The sequence below is a fragment of the Dasypus novemcinctus genome, chromosome 14, assembly GCF_030445035.2.
Source record: "Dasypus novemcinctus isolate mDasNov1 chromosome 14, mDasNov1.1.hap2, whole genome shotgun sequence".
Lineage (NCBI taxonomy): Eukaryota > Metazoa > Chordata > Mammalia > Cingulata > Dasypodidae > Dasypus > Dasypus novemcinctus.
In genome coordinates, this window is record NC_080686.1 from 83348650 (window position 1) to 83354589 (window position 5940).

Below are 5940 nucleotides of genomic sequence, written 5' to 3' on the forward strand. Positions count from 1 at the left end.
AGAGACCCTTCATCCCATGCTTCTGTCCCTTATAAGACCATAAGAGTCAGGGTCCTTTTCAGTAGCTCTGGAGAGTATAAACTCAGGATGCACCGGCAGAAGTCCTAGAGGTGGGTTTCATACATGTGGCAAGATGTAGGTTCCAGTTTCTGGCTCTGCCTTAATTCCCTGTGATCTGCAACAGATTGCCTCACCCTTCTCTGCCTCAAGGTCCTTATAGATTATAAGGGGACAGGACGAAAGTGCTGCTGCTCTATGGCTGGACATGCCCTTAGCAGGAAGTCAGGGAACCTTGAGTTTAATACTCCACTACCTGACACGGTGACCTTGAGAGAGACATGCAGCATGAGGGTCTTCACCTGTAAGAGACAGGAATTGGACAAGATGCCTTACAACATCTCATGGAGTTTAATTATTCTCTAAATGCTTTATGCAGAGGTATTCTTTCCTCATGGAAGGAAAATACCAAGTTAACAACATTAATAAATCTGCAATCCGTAGGCTGCACCATTTAGAATAATCTCAACCTAGTGTTCTATGAAGAAAATAAGGATGATATTTTAATGGCCACTCTATGAAAAGACCGAAGTTGGCAAAGAGATAGGATTATGTATTATCTCTCATAATTTCACACAGGCTCTATAGGTCATGCCTGAGGTCAGAAATGAAAATGTCCTCAATGGGAAACAGAAGTGCTTCTAACAAGCATGGGAGTTCCTGTTGATAAGCATAACCAACAGTCTTAATGTCATATTGTTCCCCTTGATCCCAAGTCAAAATGTTTCCTCTAACCCAAATCCAAACATGTAATTCATCTTTGTCCACTGAAAAAAAAAAGTTGTTCAGCATCATCTATTCTAGTTTTAACACCCTTGAAATCCTCCTTTATTATAAATCTCAGTTTAAGGCCAGCAAAGTACTGTGTTTTTTCCTCTTTTAGAGCTTGGACAATGTGTCCACACTTTCAAAGCAAGACATCCTACGTCAACTCCAGGATGTAACTAAGGACTTAGTAAACAAAACAGTCAGAGCTGGTTAACATAACTTAGTGCCAAAAAATTTAAAATTCACCATCTTTATCAAGCAACAAAATCCTGCATGAATGGAAATTTTTAATGTTTTGGATTTTCAGAACAATTTACCTGAAACTAGAAAAACAACTTGAATGAAATAATCACCCCCAAGCTTCTTCCTTTCCTGAATTGAGGTGAAAAGTTTTGAAGCTTTGCATATTCTGTCTCAGATTTATACAAATGGTAAGGTTCTGGCGTCTTTCAGAGCTTGGTTCAGTGACTGAGAGTTTATAAGCACCCCATTCGCATTTGTCGCATGAGTGAATAAATTAATTTAAAAATGGAGCCACCACTCAACTAGATTCCCATGTGAAGGGATCAGTGGAAATGCCAATACCAGTTCATTTTATTTGCTATCTTTTCTATTCCATTTCTTTTCGGTCTCAAGCCAGTATGCCCATTTAAGATCTGGTTCCTTCTATGATGGAAATCAATGCTCTTCTTATATTCCTTCCATATGTATTCTGGGTTCTTCTGCAATTAGATACACTTCTGCCCAAAGGTCAGTAGGGATCTTAGCCTCTTGCACATAACATCACAATGAGCTGGAATAGTGGAGGGAACTTAAGAGTCAACATCCAGGGAAGTAGACTTGGCCCAGTGGTTAGGGCATCCGCCTACCACATGGGAGGTCCATGGTTCAAACCCCGGGCCTCCTTGACCCGTGTGGAGCTGGCCCATGTGCAGCGCTGACACGCGCAAGGAGTGCCCTGCCATGCAGGGGTGTCCCCGGCGTAGGGGAGCCCCACGGGCAAGGAGTGCGCCCCGTAAGGAGAGCTGCCCAGCGCGAAAGAAAGTGCACCCTGCCCAGGAATGGCGCCGCACACACAGAGAGCTGACACAGCAAGATGGCAGAACAAAAAGAAACACAGATTCCTGGCGCCGCTGATAAGGATAGAAGCAGTCACAGAAGAACACACAGTGAGTAGACACAGAGAACAGACAACTGGGGGTGAAGGGAGAGAAATAAATGAAAATAAATCTAAAAAAAAAAAAAGAGTCAACATCCAAGTCCTAGGGAGACTGATCCACCTTGAGAGTTAAGGAGCAGACAAAAGAACAAATAATCACCTAGTTATTTGGGACTATATTTGTTCATTTTATGTCTTTCCTTAAGTAAATTGAACTCTTCCTCTGGTCCATCTAAATTGGTAGAGTCGTAATTACAAAATTTCTCTTGAGGCACTCTTCTCTTGCTACTGTGCATTTCAGAAAGTTATGAACATCTCTATAAGAACTCTGGAGCAACATGAGGGCAGGGACAAAATCGGTTTAATCTTTGCATGCATAGAGTGCACAATAGGATTATTTGTAAAGAATGAATGAACTCCTTCAAAACATGCCATTATTCATTCAACCAATTATTTATTAAAAGTATAGTCAATGCTGGCACAGAACCAATGGTGATATAGAATTGTCATCAAGGAACTGCAGACCAGGGAAAGGGGCCATGAGTGAATGGTGATGATACAACATGATATTAGATGCAATATGTGTGAAGTGTTAATGGGGACACAACAAAATGAAAAACCAATCTGTACTAGGAAAAGGGCAAGCTCTTTCTTCGTTACAGACTTTTTCTCCCACCTTCTTCCCTACCTATCCTAATTATCCTTCAATTTCATAGCCCCCTGTAGTTTTTGACTTATTACAAAGAGCATGTGTTCATCTTGAAAATTTTTGTACGTCTAGTTGGATGAAACTTTTAAAAGCACAGATTAAATTTTATCAACTTGGGGAAATCTTTACTGATTACACCAGCATTATGGCATCTCTCTGCCTCTTTACAGTCATTACCATTCTTTCAGCAGTGACTTCAAGACCACCTTAAGAGACACTTGAGTAACTCACTTGAACTTCTATTTGCAATGCACATTGCTTGTGTCTTTATACCCGTTTAGATACTGCAAGTTCCTTGAAGGCAGGAACCACATATACTCATAGAATGTTGGAAACTGAAGGCATTTAATGATCATTTAATCTAAGTCTATCTTTTACGGGTGAGAAAACCAGAATCAACGACATTGCCACTTGCCAATAAGAACATACACAGCCAAAGAACAAAATTAAAATACAAAACTAAAATGACTTGAAAACAGATATTATAATAGAAGACTGATGGTGCTGATCTATTTCTCCAAGGGCAAGCATGGTTTGTTTTTTTTGTTAATTCCTTCACCCAATCCTCTCTTTCTTGTACCTGGTTCCTATACAATGAAAATGAAGTGAGTATTTTGTTCCTAAGGAATAACCATCCTTCTGTATGTGTGTCTGTGTGCATGTGTATGTTTGTGTGCATGTCTCTGTATGTGTGCGTGTGTGTGCATGCACACACATACATATGTGTGCATTTGTACACATCAGCTCTGAAAGAGCCTAGAAAAAGTTGTCTAGACAAACTACAAAGCTTAGGGCTGTGGTAAACTCCACAGACTTTGAAATCAGATGGTCTACATTCAAATCACAAATTTTCCTCTTACAAAAATATATATACATATATTTAACTTTGGGTGTTTCTGAGTCTTGGTTTCCTTACCTGTGAAATAAAGATTGGAGCACTTACCTGTTTTGATCATGACTTGTAAGGTGTCTGACAGAGCAATGCTCAATATATTTTGCAGCTATCATGAAATTCAATGCAGAGCCTTGGATACAATCTTTATTTGACTAACATGAAGAGACATCGTAAAAACTGTAAGAAGGCTTTCAGTGTTTAAAAGCCATCATCTACATTCTTTATGGGCAGTTACACAATTCAAATCTCACCATTCATATATTACTGTTTTTATTAAAAAAAAAAAAAAAAAAAAGATACAAAAATCCTCCCTCCCAACCAGAAATTAAGACCACCTGAGATGCCTCTTCACTTCCTTAAACTTGTTCTCTCAGAAAATACTTCAGGACCCTTATTTCTGTTTGCAGATTTGACGAACAGGCGTCAAGGTGAAAGCAGTTATTCACTATTTCTAATCCCCTTTCCACTCTCCTACAAAAACAGGAATCAATTAATTTCCTTCAGACACCTACAGAGTCCGAGTCTTATTGGCAACGTGGATGTTTTCTAAGGACGTTGTAAATGATGTCACTAAAAGCCTTGTGAGTTTCCTTCCTCCCAGCATATGTCTCTCTTAAGAGCAGAACATTCAATTTACTGCTTTTTTTCTTTCCTAGTGGATAATTAAAAATTTATGGTAAAAGTATGGAAAATTACCCCCATGGTAATTTTCCTTAAGCTCTGCCAAAACACAACAAAACAAAAAGCCCCCACAGAATTTACAGACTATGCAAACCAGTCCTACAAAATTAGAAAGGGATTTAGTGAGTTTCTGAGTTCCAACAGATTGTATTAACTCTCCCTGGGGGTCCTTTCGTCAGGTACTTGGTGACCTCGTAGAAAGCTGCTAAATGCGTTTCCTCCCATCCTTGAATCACCAAATGAAATGACTCAAGATGTGTTCAAAGTGGTGCTCTACTGGGATCAAAGGACATGTGTGTTTCTACCTGGGATTAATGCCTTTGGTTAAGGTAAGATGAGGAGGGGGGAGAGGATGTGAGAAAGGGAGGCCTCCTTTCCGCTCCTGCATCTCCTTTGGCTAGTTGGTGCAGGCACCCCTTACATGGCAGGGACAAGTAGCAACAGGATGTGCTGCAGCAAAATGGAGAAGCAGACTAGATGGATTTTTGTCTTCAGGAGCAACCATGTAAACAATTCTATCATATGCTTGACTGCTTAAAATTCCATGTGGTGCTCGCTTAGGCAGTGCACATACTAAAATTGGAACGATACAGAGAAGATTAGCATGGCCCTTGCGCAAGGATGACACACAAATTCGTGAAGCGTTCCATATTTTTTCTTTAACTGTAACAAAATATTCACTACTACAAGATGTTAATAATAGGCTCATATATGAAAAAAAAATACATTTAATGCAAACTATGGAATAGAGTTAACAAGAATATTTTGGTTTTTTTTTTAATCAGTTGTAACAAAGTTACCACACCAATTTCTAGTGTCAACAATAAAGATGTATATGGGGGAAAAAAACAAAACTCCATGTGGTTCACCCCAAAGTCTCTACATCAGGTCAGTGGTTCTCAAATAATATGGTGGGTCAGATCATTAAAAGTGCTTGTTAAACATGCAGATTCCCAGGTCTCACCCCTGAGAGATTGATTCAGGAGCACAGGGGTGGGCCGAGAAATCTGAATTTTTAATAAGTGATCTAGGTGGGATCATGATGGGTGCTCAGACTATGCTTAGTGAAAGGCTTCCCAGGATAGGGTCCCAGGGACCAGATCCTCCTCTTTTAAAACTCACCAGACTATCCCATGTTCTTGTCCTCAGCTAGCGCTCTCACTGGAAACCAGCAACCTGACACAGCAAAGATGTCATGACTGGGAAACCCTCCTCTCCCACGGACGATTTTTATTTTAATGAGGAAGAGAGAAGGGGGTGGCGGATTTACAAGATCCCCTGAACCAAAAGAAAAGGTGGACGACCGAGGCAATTGTGAGCATTTCAGTAGGTGGGGAGGGAGTCAATTCGGGGCTGAGCTCTGCGGTTAGGGAGACACCTCTCATTCCACTGCAGGTATAGCCCCATCTAGCAGAGCAGGGAACAAGGAAGCCCGTGCACAGGTAACTTAGTAGAGCCCAGGGTTGGCGATCCTTCTGGGACAACCTATGTCTGCCAGAAACCCCGAGGGAGGCTCCATACCTGGCCCTTTGGCATATCTATGGATCTGTCCAGGAATCTAAAAATTTCCTTTCATAATGCTCAGTAAAATTCCTCAGGAGAATCTGCCCATCCTGAAGTGGCTTCCATTCCATATTCCACCTCTGAAAGGTGGAGATCAAGCCTGAGAAT

General features: G+C 40.8%; 1 non-coding gene across 1 annotated transcript; it reads left to right on the forward strand.

Annotated features, from left to right (window-relative positions):
- Positions 1-4818: 4818 nt before the first annotated feature.
- Positions 4819-4925, forward strand: LOC111761201 (U6 spliceosomal RNA). The gene has a single exon (XR_002794627.1). It is a non-coding gene; the product is annotated as a U6 spliceosomal RNA (small nuclear RNA).
- The last annotated feature ends 1015 nt before the right edge of the window (positions 4926-5940 follow it).